This window comes from Oratosquilla oratoria, chromosome 29 (genome assembly GCF_046742065.1).
Source record: "Oratosquilla oratoria isolate Oo_2021 chromosome 29, ASM4674206v1, whole genome shotgun sequence".
NCBI lineage: Eukaryota > Metazoa > Arthropoda > Malacostraca > Stomatopoda > Squillidae > Oratosquilla > Oratosquilla oratoria.
The window spans coordinates 27950417-27965416 of NC_134805.1; the positions used below are offsets into that span (position 1 = coordinate 27950417).

Consider the following 15000-nt stretch of genomic DNA (forward strand, 5'->3'; position numbering starts at 1 on the left):
GAGCAGGCGGAAGGTGGAGTACAAAGGGCAGAAATGGGTGGACAAAGAGGAGGGATAAAGAAAAGAGTCGTGGAGGAGGGTGGGAGAAGAGAGGAAGAAGAGAGCTGGTGACGATGGGAGAAAAGAAGAGTAGAGAAACGAGGGAGGAGTTGAAATATATGGAAAAAGAGTAAGCTTGTAAGGAAAAGGAAACAAAGAGTGACAGAGAAAGAGGAGGAAGTAAAGAGTAATGAGAGAAAAGAGAGCGAAAAAGAGGAAGAGGCAAGGGTTGTGAGAGGGAAGAGGAGAAATTTGAGGAAACCGAATAAGGGGAGGGACGTAATAATGACAAAAAAAAAAACAAAAAAAATAGTTGCTGGTTCCTCATCGCCGTGGATTCCTCGCAGAAAATTAGGGAATGTATTCATGCATTTCGAATGGGTCATTTTGGAAATAAATGTTGTCTTTCTTACACCCAATCGACGTCAGTTTGTGAGGAGACGGAGGTATTAATGCCTCTCTCTCTCTCTCTCTCTCTCTCTCTCTCTCTCTCTCTCTCTCTCTCTCTCTCTCTCTCTCTCTCTCTCTCTCTCTCTCTCTCTCTCTCTCTCTCTCTCTCTCTCTCTCTGTTTATTTCTCTCCCTTTCTCTTTCTCTATCTCTCTCTGTGTCTCCTCTCTATCTCTATCTCTCCCTCTTATGAGAAATGAGCAAGAGGACAGACAGACAGACAGACAGACAAAGAGACTGAGAGAAAGAAACAGAGAGAGAGAGAGAGAGAGAGAGAGAGAGAGAGAGAGAGAGAGAGAGAGAGAGAGAGAGAGAGAGAGAGAGAGAGTGAGAGAAAAGAGACGAGGTAAAAAAGACGACAGAGAAAAGAGACGAAAGAAAAGAGACGAGAGAGAAAAGAGACGAGAGATAAAAAAGAGACAAGATATAAAGAGATAAGAGAGAAAAAACGAGAGAGAAAAGAGAGAGAGAAAAGAGACGCGAGATAAAAGGGATATGAGAGAAGAAGAGACGTGAGAGAAAGAGACGTGAGAGAAAGAGACGTGAGAGAAAGAGACGAGAGAGAAAAGAGACGAGAGGGGGAGAGATATAGAGAGATGGTAAGACAGACAAAAAACATACAGAGTGAGAGATACATATTGAGAGATACATATTGAGAGAGTGAGAGAGAGAGACGAGGGACGAGAAAAAAGACGAGAGAGAAAGACAGAGACAGAGACAGGAAGACAGATGAACTGAGAGAGAGAGAGACTGACAAAAAAGCAGACAAAGAGAGACTCATACACACAGACACAGAGAGAGATACGAGAGAGAGGAGAGAGAAAAGCACAGACAGAGTGAGAGAGAAAGAGAGGCGAGAGACAAGAGCGAGAGAGACAGAGAGTGACGAGAGCCAGGTACAAAGAGAGAGAGAGAGAGACAGAGACAAAGAGACAGAGCAAGAGAGACAGAGAGACAGAGAGAGAACGAGAGCGACTGAGAGAGACAGAGACAGAGTGAGACGAAAAAAAAGAGACAGGAGAGAAACGAGAGAGAGGGAAAGAGAGAAGGCTAGAGAGACAAAGAGACAGACAGAGCAATAGAGACAGAGAGAGAACGAGAGTGAGAGAGACTGAAAAAAAACTGAGAGAGTGAGAGACGAGAGAGATGAGAAAAAGAGACAAGAGAAAGAAAAGAGACGATAGAAAGAGAGAGACGAAAGAGAGACGAGAGAAAGAGTGAGACGAGAGAGTCTGAAATAATCTGTAATTTTTCAAAGGGATTCGTACGCAATTACAACGAAAAAGCTATCGGGGTCGAATGAGAACTACGAAGGAGGGAGGAGGGGGGGAGGAGAAGAAGAAGGGGAGGAAGAAGGGAGAGAGGGAGGAAAGGAGAGGAGGAGGAAGGGAGGTAGAGAGGGAGGGAGGGAGGAGAGGAGAGGAGAAGGAAGGGAGAGAGGTAGGGAGGGAGGAAAAGAGGGAGGGAGGAAAGGGGGGAGGGAGGGAGGAAAGGAGCGAGGGAGGAGAGATGAGGAAAGGAGGGAGGGAGGGAGGGAGGGAGTTAAGAAAGGAGGGAGGGAGGGAGGAAAGGAGAGGAGGAGGGAGGGAGGGAGAGAGGGAGAAGAGGAGAGGAGGAGGAAGGGAGAGAGGGAGGGAGGGGATAAGGACTTACTTTATTATAAAAATGGATGGAGGGGAGATTTGATAGTCTTCCAAGGAGGAGAGAGAGAGAGAGAACAAACATAATATAGGGATTAGGTTATTATGGGGCAAGTTTTGTTTGAAAAAAAAAAAAATTACGATGGCGCTTCTGAACATAAAATGTAAGTCGTCAGGCGTCAGCTAGAATAAAATATGTGTTAGATGCCATGAGAGGGAATGGGTAATATTTAATAACCTTTATTTATTTACCTATTTTTTGATTGACTTGTTTGTTCGTTCGTTGGTTTCTTTGTTTATCTATTTATTCGTCAATTTATTTATTCGTTAATTTATTTATTCAAATTTGTTTTTTCTATTTTTTTTATGCTGGGGGATATTTCGAAGAACGTCAGACAAAAAAAAAAAAATAGAAAATAAATAAATAAAACATCAAATATATAATTTAATTAACGAATCAATTAGATATTAACATATAAATAATAAATAAATAAATAAATGAAATATAAATCCCCTGGGCCTAGCTATAATAAAGTCAGTAAACAACCACATCGTATAAAAAAAACACACACACTAAAAACACACAACTGTTATACACGTGTCAGTTTTGGTGAACCTTCAATATGTAGTCTCGCAAATTGAAATAGACATATGTAAGCTTTGGATTTCGTGTGCGCATGTGTGCGTGTGTATACGTACATGTGTGCACCTGTCTGTGTGTGTCTGTGTCTGGTGTTGGTTGGAACAGAATACGAAATACGCTGAGGCATTCGGTGAGTGAGTGAGTAAACGAGTGAGTGAATGAGTAAGTGAATGAGTGAGTGAGTGAATGAATGAGTGAATGGGTGAGTGAATGTATGAGTGAATGGGTGAGTTAATGATTGAATAAGTGAGTGAACAAGTGAATGAGTGAGTGAGTGAATGAATGAATGAACGAGTGAATGAATGAGTAAAAGTGAGTGAGTGAATGAGGGAGTAAATGAGTGAATGAGTGAGTGAGTGAATGAGTGAGTGAATAAATGAGTGAATGAGTGAGTGAATAAATGAGTGAATGAATGAGTAAAAGAGTGAGTGAATGAATGAGTAAATGAGTGAGTGAATGAGTGAGTGAATGAGTGAGCGAGTGAATGAATTAGTGAATGAGTGAACGAGTGAGTGAATGAATGAGTGACTGAATAGTAAATTTGATTTAGAGTGATTTCCGTGTTGGAAGACTCAGCCGCATTTTCCCACTTAATTTGTTTGCTTATTAAAGGTTTGTGTACTTTGTGCATCGTGTTGTTTGTTGACCTCAACCCGTCCTCAAATAGCAAAGATTATAATGATGATTATAATGATGATGATGATGATGATGGTGGTGGTAGTGATGATGATGATGATGATGATGATGATGATGATGATGATGATGATGATGATGATGATGATGATGATGATGATGATGATGATGATGATGATGATGATGATGATGATGATGATGATGATGATGATGATGATGATGACTGAAGAGGGATGATGATGATGATGATGATGGTGATGATGATGATGATGATGATGATGATGAAATACTAAATAGCAACATCAAATTATATTAATTACTAATTAAAACTTGTGAATAACAATAATGAAACTATTAAACAAAATGACAAGAAGAGATAAGAATAACAAATAAACGAAAACAGAATAAAAAGTAAGAAAAACGAATGTAAATAAAATCGCCAAGGCAATGGGAAAAGTACCATCAGACAGGGAAGGTCCTTTGTAGCGACGATTGGGTCGTTGCGAGACATGCAACTGAATAAGATCGCCTGTGGGATGTCAGAGTTAAAGGGAGGGTAGAGATAAAGAAAGTAGCACTAGAACATAACATAAAACATGAAGGAGACTGCGAGAGACCTTAAGGCCTACACTAGGCAGTTCCATGTCTATTACAACCTGTCGTCCCCATCCATAAAGTCATCTCTTAAAATAAAAAAAATAAAAAATTAGCGCTCACTATGTGGTTACTAAGTCTGTTCCCTTTGTTAACCACTGTGTTGGTAAATCAGTCTTTGCATATTTCCTTCTTAAATGGAACTTTTTCCAGTACAAATCCATTATTACAAGTGCTGCCATGCTGTGTTGATAAGATGACCTTACCACAGGGCGAACCCGCGTTTAATTCCAGCATTCTTTGGTAAAGTTATAGCACGAAGGGCAAAGGTGATGAGGGTCGTAGGGAAGAGATTATTCATTTTTATTTTTATTCTATTTTATTTATTCATTTGTTTATTTTTTTATAATTTTTTTGCCTGTATCTGAAAATGGTATATAAAATGAAATGTGATCAGCCATGTCCGTAGACTTTTATAACTTTGTAAAATTATGGCTGATATTTTTTATTTTTTTTCATTTATTTATTTATTTTACTTTTATTGTGTTTTGTTTATTTAGTATTTTTTCAAGAATAGAAATAAAAAAGGCAATACAAACAAGTATTTGTTTTTGTCAAAGTTGAAACTCCCACAACAGGGACTAGAATCCGTGGCACCTCGTGAGTTGCTTGCTGGGGTGACCAACTGTCCACACAGGGAGGTTAGAATAATCCCCAACTCCCTCTTTTCTCATTCCCCTAAACTCCCTCTTGTCCCATTCCCCTAACTCCCTCTTCTCATGATTCTTCCCTCCCTCTTTTCAGATTTCCACTCTTCTCCCATTACTCCCCACTTCCCTCTTCTATATCCCCCTGCCTCCCACTCCTCCCATTTTCCCCTACCTCCCACTTACGTTTTCCCCCACTTTTTTCTCCCATTTCTCCCACTTCTCCCATTTCTCACCATCTTCCTCTTCTACCATTTCACCCCTCATCTCCCTCTTGTCCCATTTCCTCCACCTTATTCTTCTCCCATTTCCCCCCTCCTCCCATTACTCCCATTTCCCCTCACCTACCTCTTATCCCATTCCTCCCCTCTTCCTTCTCCCCTCTTCCCTCATTTCCATTTCCACTCACTTCCCTCTTCTCCCATTTCCCCCACCCCTTTCTTCTTTCATTTCCCTCATCTCCCTCCTATTCCATTTCCCCCACTTTCTTTTCCTTTCCCCAAATTTCTTTTATTCCATTTCCCCCACTTTCTTTCATTTCACCCACCTCTCTCCTATTCCATTTCCCCCACTTTCTCCCATTCCCCACCTCCCTCTTATTCCATTTCCCCCACTTTCTTCCATTTCCACCACCATCTTCCATTTTCCCCTTCTCTCTCTTTTTCCTCCCCTCCTTTATCTCGATTTTTCTTCCTTGACCTCCACATCTTTTGTTTTGCATTTCCTCTTATCCCTTCTTTCTTTACCTCCGTTGCCTTCTGTCTCTCTTTATCTCCTTTATCTATCTATATCCCCTTATCGCTATCTTTTTGGCAAACTGAGTAGAAACTTGCGTCATTATCTTTATGTAAATGTCTGAGTGTAACTTAAACTCCTCTTTGAATTGGAACAGCTAGGGAAAGTGACGATCACTAATGAAAGCTAGGAAACGTTTTTAAGGGGGTTTCCCAGTCCCATGGAAGGAGCTCCACCGAGCAACACCCAAAAACGTAGAAATTTACATAATTTTTATTTGTCGTCTGCAACGTTCTGCAACGATGAAATGATTGCGGGATTTGTAAGTCAAGCTGGAACTGAATGGAAAGATATAATCATTTCGATTTCAGAGCTCAGGGAGGGAGAGGGAGTGAGTGAGAGGAGGGAAATTCTTATTCATACAAGTGGAAATAGTAAGGGAAACAAGTGCAGGGAGAGGAAGGGAAGGAGGGAGGGAGGGAAAGAGGGGAAGGAGGTAAGGACTGGCGGAAAGAAAGAAGGTAAGGATGGGGGATAAAATGGAGGTAAGGACGGGAAGGGGGGAGAAAGAAAGGGAGGAGGTAAGGACAGGAGGGAAGGAAGGAGATAAGGACGGGGGAAAGGAAAGAAGGAGGTAAGGACTGGAGAGGAAGAAGGATGGAGGTAAGGACGGGAGGAAAGAAAGGAAGGCGGTAAAGGCGGGAAGGGGGGGAAGAAAGGAAGGAGGTAAGGACTGGAAGGGAAGGAGAAGGTGAGGACGGGAGAAAGAAAGGAAGGAGGTAAGGACTGGAGGGGAAGAAAGAAGGAGGTGAGGGCGGGGAGAAGGAAAAAAGGAAGGAGGTAAGGACTGAAGAAAAGAAGGGAAGGAAGAAGGGCTGAGGGAAGAAAAGACAGGAGGGAAGGAGGTAAGTGCTGGGGGCATAAAGGAAGGAGGGAGGGACTGGGAGAAGAAAGGAAGGAAGGAATGAGGTATGGACGTGGGGGAAGAGGGGAGGAAGGAGGTAGAGGTTTGGGAAAAGAAGGAAGGAAAGAAGGACTCGGGGAAAAGGAGAAAGGAAGAAAGGAAGGAAGGAAGTAAGGAGGTTAGAAAAAGATAGTGCGCCAATAATAGGGAGAGACCTATGACTTGTTTCTATCGTGATAAGTTCCGGCCGATTTCACTTTGCTCATGTTGTGGTCTGGCTCTCGGCCGGAACCCTAAACCCAGTTAAGTTACACGTCAATCATTGACTCGCGTCCAGATAACTTCCGCTTATAAGCACCGGGTATATAATCGTGTGCCTTCGGGGCCCTACATGTTGTTCTGGAATCGGAAGTATGTAAATTATCCCGTGTGTTTATTCTGTTCTTGTCTTGACTCCGGAGGACTGTTAGCGCAAGCTTTGTGTTTATGGATTTCTGTTCAGCGTTTATCTTCGGAACAGATTCTGTCTTTTTTTTTCTGCGTCTTTCTGTGTCTCTCATTCTGTCAGTCTGTCCCTCCCTATGTCTGTGTGTTTATTCCTGTCTCTCTGTCTTTGTCAGCCTGTGTCTCTTGTCTGCCTGGCTGTATCTCTCTGTCTATGTACCTGTATCTCTGTATGCCTGTCTGTGTCCTCTTTGTGTCTGTCACTCTGTCTACTTGCCTGTCTCTCCATCTGTTTTTCTATCTGTGTCTGTGGGTCTGTCTTGTTCAATAATTTGGCATTGTTGTTTGGAGGCTACACGCTTCGAGGACCTTTACAGCCAACAGGGTCTCGTGGTCCTATATTCTGTGCGTTCCAAGAAGTCCGTTCAGTGTGTGACGTAGGTCGTGATTTGCTAAGGCCATTCTACCAAATCAACCTTAGTATATACTCTCTCTCTCTCTCTCTCTCTCTCTCTCTCTCTCTCTCTCTCTCTCTCTCTCTCTCTCTCTCTCTCTCTCTCTCTCTCTCTCTCTCTCTCTCTCTCTCTCTCTCCCTCTCTATCTCCCTGTTATTTCCTCCCTATGTGCTATTTGCACTATTTTTTTCATATTCTGTATGTAGTACAGGAATTTGTATAGTACAATGCGTATCACTTTTTAAGATTATAACGACGGTTAGAATAGATTCTATGACACGTGGCAACAGCGCTTTTTCTCCCATATTGCCACATTGAGCTGTCACAGGTGAGACAGGTGGGATTGGCCGGGTAATAACCGTTGTTATAATCTTAAGAAAATGATACTAATTCTACTATACATCTTCCTTTACTATATACAGAATTTAAAACATCAAATAACACATAGATGAAAGAAGAGGGAGGCTCTACTATACATCTTTCTTTACACTATACAGAATGAAAAAATCAAATAACACGTAGATGGGATATAGAAGATATATATATATATATATATATATATATATATATATATATATATATAATAAGATTAATTTAGGAGAATAACTCACGACGTATGGCACACCCTAAACGGACTTCTTGGAGCGTACGAGCTATAGTAATGTCCACTTCAGGTGCTTCACCCACCTTAGACTTCCTACCGTATTCTTTATTTCTTTTGTCTTCATGTTTTATTTCTAATCTTGCCCAAGCTCGTTCTTGTATCTTAATGTTTTTAGATATTTTTTCTTTGTTTTATATCAATAATTTTATTTATTAATTTATTTTTTATTTATTTATTATTATTATTATTATTTTTTTTTTTTTTACTTTGTTCTCATTGCCTAAGGCTAAAGCTGTCAGTAGTTTTCTAAGAATAGTTCAGACATCTTTGATCTCAACCCACTTCCTATTCTTCACTCTTTCTATCGTATCCACTGGACTGTTTTCTCTGTGTGTATATTTCCTTTCTGCTCATCTCCGCTGTTATCGCACTAAATGTTAATTCCTTCTTCTCGTTCACTTGCGTCTTTATTTCTTCATCCCTTCATTTGCTTCTTCTTCTTCTTCTTCTTCCCCTCACTTTCTCACGTTCTTGTACTACATTGCTGCTTGGAAATTCTATTTACTTTCCTATTTATTTATATGATTTATTTATTCACTTGTTAATTCATTCATTGTATATTTGTTTGTTCATTTACTCATTCGTATCTTCTTCTTCCCCCTCACTTTCTCATGCTCTTGGAAAACGTTGCTGCTTTGATATTTCATTTACTTACCTATTTATTTATATGCTTTATATATAGATTCGCTTGTTCATTTATTCGTTATTCATTTGTTTTTTCTTTAATTTGTTCATTCATTTATTCACTCGTGGTTTCATTATTTTGGATAATGCCTAAATGTTTGATTCGGTGACCGGGTCTGTGCTTATCTGCCTTTGATCAATAACTATTCTCTTTCGTTTGTGTTTCTCTTTACCTCTCTCTTACCTTTCTTACTTTAATTACTCTTTGTTCTGTTCTTATCTATCTTCCTTCTTCTGCCTTCTTTCTATTTCATCTTCCTTCTTCTGCCTTCTTTCTATTTCATCTTCCTTCTTCCTTCTTCTTACTCCTTCTTTATCTTCATGTTCTTCTTCATCTTCTTCCTTCTTTATCTTCATGTTCTTCTTCATGTTCTTCCTTCTTATTTCTTCTTCCTTCTCCTTCATCTTCATGTTCTTCATCTTTTTTATCTTTATTTTCTCCCTTCTTCCTTCTCCATTCTTCTTCCTTCTTCATCTTCTTCTTCTTCTTTATCTTCTCCATCTTTATCTTCTTCACCTTTATTTTCTTCTTCTTCATCTGCTTTTTCTTTATCTGCTTCTTCCTCCTCCTACCTCTGCATAAGCTCACTTCTCCCCATTCCCCTTCTCTCCACCTCTGAGGACGTGGGTGGTGGTGGGGGGGAGGGGGGGAACATCCAGCACACACTCCTTGTTGGTCTTCCAAACCTTAAAGACATAATCCAGAAGTGTTCTTCAATTGCTTCTTTCCCGCTTGTTAAATGGTATTTGTGTATTAAGTTCCTTTTGATTAATGTTTTGACCTGTCCCACATGTGTGTATCTGTACGTATACGTGTATGTTTATAATGTATTTGTGTATATACATGTATGTGCATACATTTGTTTATACATTATCTGCAGTCATGGGTATTTCTTAATTTATGGTCTTACATGAGTTTGCGAATTTTTTACTATGCCTTTGTACAACTAAACTAGGTCTATTGTAATTTAAGTGTATTCTATAACTATTGTTTTTAAACATATATTGTTAAGAATTTTACTAGCGCTTCTATCATTATGGACAATCCAATATCTAAGTGTCGTTTCTTATAGTTGAAACAGATTTGACTTAAGGAGGCGGCACACTTGGCATTTCTCGCTAGCATGCTATTTGCTTTTGGTTCTTCGTTTGAGTAGAAACGACTTCGGTGACGATCTATTGTTTTTCAAAATTCCCAAATATCAAATTACTCTTTCGTCATGAGGAGTCAAACCTAGAATACGAATGTTAGACACATTGTTGAGATGTTCTTACAGAAGTCTAGAATGTTGTAACCGAAGTTGTTCCTACTCAGATGAAGTAGCGAATCAATTAGTATCAATTAGTATATTAGAATCAATTAGTGTGCCATCACCTTTAGTTCACTTCTAGAATTACGAGTACAACCACTACTAGTACTTACCTCAATAATACTACACTATCGCCACGACTAATCCTTTCACTATTGTTATTACTACTAATCACTATAAGTTATTACTATTACTATTTCTGTTACTTGTATTAGAATTGTGTCTTCTATTGCCCATATTTAGATACCAAAAATAGAAATAAAATTACTCTATTACACCGTGTAACAATTGTTTTGTTCTCTGGTTCTGTTATTTCCTGGTTTATATCCCATTATTATATTATATTATATATATATATATATATATATATATATATATATATATATATATATATATATATATATATATATATATATAAACAAAAAAAACAAGTTTGGGTTTGTGATCAGGACTTTGGTATTTCGAAATTTTTATATAATTATTTATCAGTTCATATATTTAAATCAACAGAGTATATGTTTATTTTACGACACAAGCTTATAAAAATAAATAGAAACAAATGGCATTTATAAAGCAACTTAAGCACGTCAGGAATGACTAGATTTCATGGATTTGCGGTTGCAGTCCAGGTCGCTCTCTCGGACTAGCCTCCAGATATAGTCCCCCTTCATTTTCTCATTGTAGTGGTCTTGGTACTTCCGCTCTATCCTCTTCACATCTTGGTGGAGTCGTTCGCCTTGTTCCTCTGAGTAGGTGTCCATATTGTCCTTGAATTTGTCCAGGTGAGCGTCCAGCATAGGAAGTTTAAAGGACTTCCTGCATTCCATAGTACCAAAAGCCTTTACCAGATCCTGCCCAGGAAGCCCTTGACAACTGCTATGAAACGGTTCCATGCTGTTCTTTCAATCCTACTGAGCTCATTGGGGAATTCGGTAGACTCAAGCACTTCACCTGGAACCGGTAGCACTGGGACGGGATATTTGGAGCAGAGAAGAATTGGAGCAATTGATGATGGGAGATTTAGGTAATGCATAGCATCAGCATTCTCTCCTTTCCGCCACTTGCTAACATCCATCATGTAAAAAAAAAAAAAAAAAAAAAATTGTGGAGTGGTCTGCTGGATCTAGCCAGACTCGTAGGTTGGAGAAATCCAGAGACCTTTTCTCACCTCGCAGCCACCCTTCCAACGTCTTCTTACAGTATTCATAACAGTAGTGAGGGGCCCAGGTATTGTCTTGGTCCCCAACTGGCATCCTGAAGTACTTCTGGTATTTTTCACAAACCTTCACCGACGTTTCCAAGGAATTTTTTTTTTAATCTCTTCTTTATATACTCACCGCATATATAACAGAAGAAGTCAGGGGGGTGCCGGAAGCCCCCTGAAGCCACCTGAAGCCCCTTGAAGCCACCTGAAGCCACCTGAAAATATAGAAATATTTTACACACACAGAATGGTCCCCAATGTACAGATATTAATCTTTCCAACCACATTAATTTTCACTTTAATTCCATGCCGTGATGGCATGGAATTAATGTGGTTGAAAAAATATATATAGAAATATATGCAATGAGGAAATATGGACCTTATAGATCTGAAAGTATGGATTATAAACGTGTTAAATGAATATAATGTATAGTATAAGTAGGGTAATTCAGGCTAAAGTCATCAAATTTTGAAAAATAAAAATTTGCACCAAATCGCACCAATTGAACTCGAAAATATGACAAATTGCTTGTACTGCAATTCTAAAAATTTATTAGGTTGAATGCTAGTGGCTAGCCTAGATTTTTTACAAACCCATACTTATAACTGTTGAATATCTTTTTTTAATTATTTGGGATCTAGAAAAAAAACACACACAAGCCAGGAATAGATTTTCTTTACGTGTTATTATTGCCTATTACTATCATTAATTACCATAATTTATTACTACTGTTGCTATTTCTATTACTTTCATTACTACTATTGCTTCTATTACCCCGATCTAGATACCAACATAGAGGCATAATCAATCTATTATTGTCTTTGACGTGAATGACAATATTGTGCGGATTACTAACGATTCCTCATTATCGCTTTGCAGGTACAAGGAACTTCTTGTAGGCATCCCTGAGACAGCAAAAGGAGACTTGGCTTTCGTAGGTATGTCTAAGAAGTCCATGGTGAATATTCCATGCGTTGATTGCGCTATAGATTGACCGAGATGAAGGTGCAACGTTTGTTTGATGATGCATATTTCTATTATGAATATTAATTCCATATCAAATAGAACGTATGTATGTATGCATGTATGTATGTATATATATGTAATACTTGCTTGTATGTATGTAATGTATGTATGTATGTATGTATGTATGTATGTATGTATGTATGTATTTATGTATGTACCATCCTGTAGCTGGGGATAAGAAGATTGTCACAATGTTTCACGATATGGGAGAGAGTGAAGAGAATAGTAGATGTTTTCCCTTGAAGAGAGCCTTGAAGCGGCCACACCCTTTATAAGGAGGAATTGCCTTTGTGTATATCCTAATAATATATACGAGTGAGTGTGTATGTGTGTGTGTGTGTGTGTGTGTGTGTGTGTGTGTGTGTGTGTGTGTGTGTGTGTGTGTGTGTATTTACCTAGTTGTATTCTACGGGAAGGGGAGCTATGCTCGTGGTGTTCCGTCTTTGTATCTCGCAACATATAGTTTGTTCTTAAATTCATGTATGGTGTTTGCACACACTATTGTCCCGTTCAATTTGTTGTTGTTGTGTGTGCTTGTGTGTGTGTGTGTGTGTGTGTGTGTGTGTGTGTGTGTGTGTGTGTGTGTGTGTGTGTGTGTGTGTGTGTGTTTGTGGTGTGTGTTTTTATGTGTACGTGAGAAAGATATGCCATAATTTCGTTCTGTAGGTTGTAGCAAAGATAAGTTCTGTGTATTGAGAATTACTGATATGAGGAAATCTCTAATATTCGGAAAGCGAATTCCGATCAAAAGGATTCCAGGTACCAGAAATACATTCCATTATTCCGATGTATTTTCGTTCCGTATTATTAAGTAATCACGAACTAGGAGTAATGAAAAATAATCTCATCTGTAATTGTATTTTTGCTGGTGTTACATAGGAGTTCCCTGTTATCCTGTTTAATTCGTCCTGGCTGATTTCTTTTTAAAGTTAAAATACTGGAACGCCGTTGCTAACTGCATATACTAACAGTTTCATGTTAGCATGTTCAGTTTGTTTTATTTCTATTTTATCATAATTTTCATGTTTCATATGGCAATTCTGTTGTGTATATAACTTTTGTAGTATATTTTTTGTTATAGGCTCAGGAACGGGAATGCATTATATAGTTGTTCCAGTCTCTTTTCTATCAGCGTATCCCATCCAGAAAGTGAATATATTATTTCTGTCTCATCTATCATCCTGTTACTATCTCCATACGTTTCTATCTCGCCCCCTATCTCTATCTCTATATATCTTTATATCTCGGGTATCTCCATTCTTTCTTTCCTATGTTAAATAAAAAAGAGTAAAATTGGGTGATCATTTTTTGTGGGGATATAGGGAAGGAAGGAGAGGGAGGGAGGGAGGGAGGGAGGGAGAGGGAGGGAGGGAAAAGGAGGGAGAGGGAGGGAGGGAGGGAGGGAGGGAGAGGGAGAGAAGAGGAGGGAGGGAGGGAGGGAGGAAGAGAGCAAGAAGCAATTGCGTCCCTGTTATCTCAACTTCTCGACCGAATTACGTTCTTGGGGGTCGCAGCAGCTGGTGCTCTTTAACCTCCTTAGACCAGCCACCACTCGCCGCCACCTGCCGCTACTCGCCGCCACTCGCTGCCACTAGATGTCACTAGCTGCTACTCGCTGCCACTCGCAACCACTCGTCGCCCCTCGCAATCATTTGCTGTTACTCGCCGACACTCGCTGGTACTCGCCGACACTCGCCGACACTTGCCGACACTTGCCGACACTCGCTGGTACTCGCCGACACTCGCCGACACTTGCCGACACTTGCCGCCACCATCACCGCTATCTCAACCACCACCACCGTCAGTGGCAACGTCACCCATTAACACCAGTGCCACCTCCATTGCTGTCACCGTCCCCACCACCACCGCCACCACTTCCACCACAATCTTCACCATCACCACCACCCGTCCATCACCACCACCTCCATTATCTCCATCATCACCTCCACCTCTAGCACCACCACTACCACCAACACCACCTTTACCACCACCACTACAACCACTTCCACCTCCAGCATTACCACCACTACCACCATCTCCACTACCTCCACCACAACCTCCTCCTCTACCACCACCACTACCACCAATACCACCTTTACCACCACCACTACCACCAACACCACCTTTACCACCACCACTACAACCACCTCCACCTCCAGCATTGACACCACCACCATCTCCACTACCTCCACCACAACCTCCACCTCTACCACCACCACTACCACCAACACCACCTTTACCACCACCACCACTACAACCACCTCCACCTCCAGCATTACCACCACTACCACCATCTCCACTATCTCCAACACAACCTCCACCTCTACCACCACCACTACCAACAACACCACCTTTACCACCACCACTACAACCACCTCTACCTCCAGCATTACCACCAGCAGCACCGGGATAATGATGAAGAAATTTCCTCCGACATCTCGAAGGTGCTACGCGCCCGTTCCTCACCTTCGCCAGTTCCAGGAGAATCAGGCCGCCGCTTCAGGGTTTTGGCTCTCGGGTTTGGGTTTTTGTTATTTCCCGTTGTCTACCACTCCTCGATCTGTCGTTATCGCAGACGCTTCCTTGTCCCTTCTCAATGTCCAAGTTAACATTTCCTTCATCCTTAAAAGAAAAAAAAGAAAAAAAAAAATTGCGTAGTAGCAGATGTTCTTTCACAGACCTTCAACAACGGCTTCTCAACCTAAACATCATCATCATCATCATCATCACCATCATCATTATCATGAGCATCATTATCATTATCATTATCCTTATCATCAGCATCATCCTCTTCCCCATCATTCCATTCCACATTGTCATCCTCTACCTTGTCCTCCACCCCCATCGGCCTTGCACTTTTCTTCCTCT

The 15000-nt window shown here is 40.4% G+C and overlaps 1 protein-coding gene across 4 annotated transcripts in view; it reads left to right on the forward strand.

Annotated features, from left to right (window-relative positions):
• LOC143040695 (uncharacterized) overlaps positions 1-15000 on the forward strand; it is a 1057191-nt gene that overhangs the window by 202545 nt on the left and 839646 nt on the right. The window contains exon 1 of one of the 4 annotated variants that reach the window (XM_076212013.1): positions 12001-12044. The exons of the other annotated variants lie outside the window; for them this stretch is intronic. The gene's annotated coding sequence lies outside the window, so the exon portion shown is untranslated. Of the gene's footprint in view, positions 1-12000; positions 12045-15000 lie in introns of those variants that run through there. 4 annotated transcript variants of the gene reach the window in all.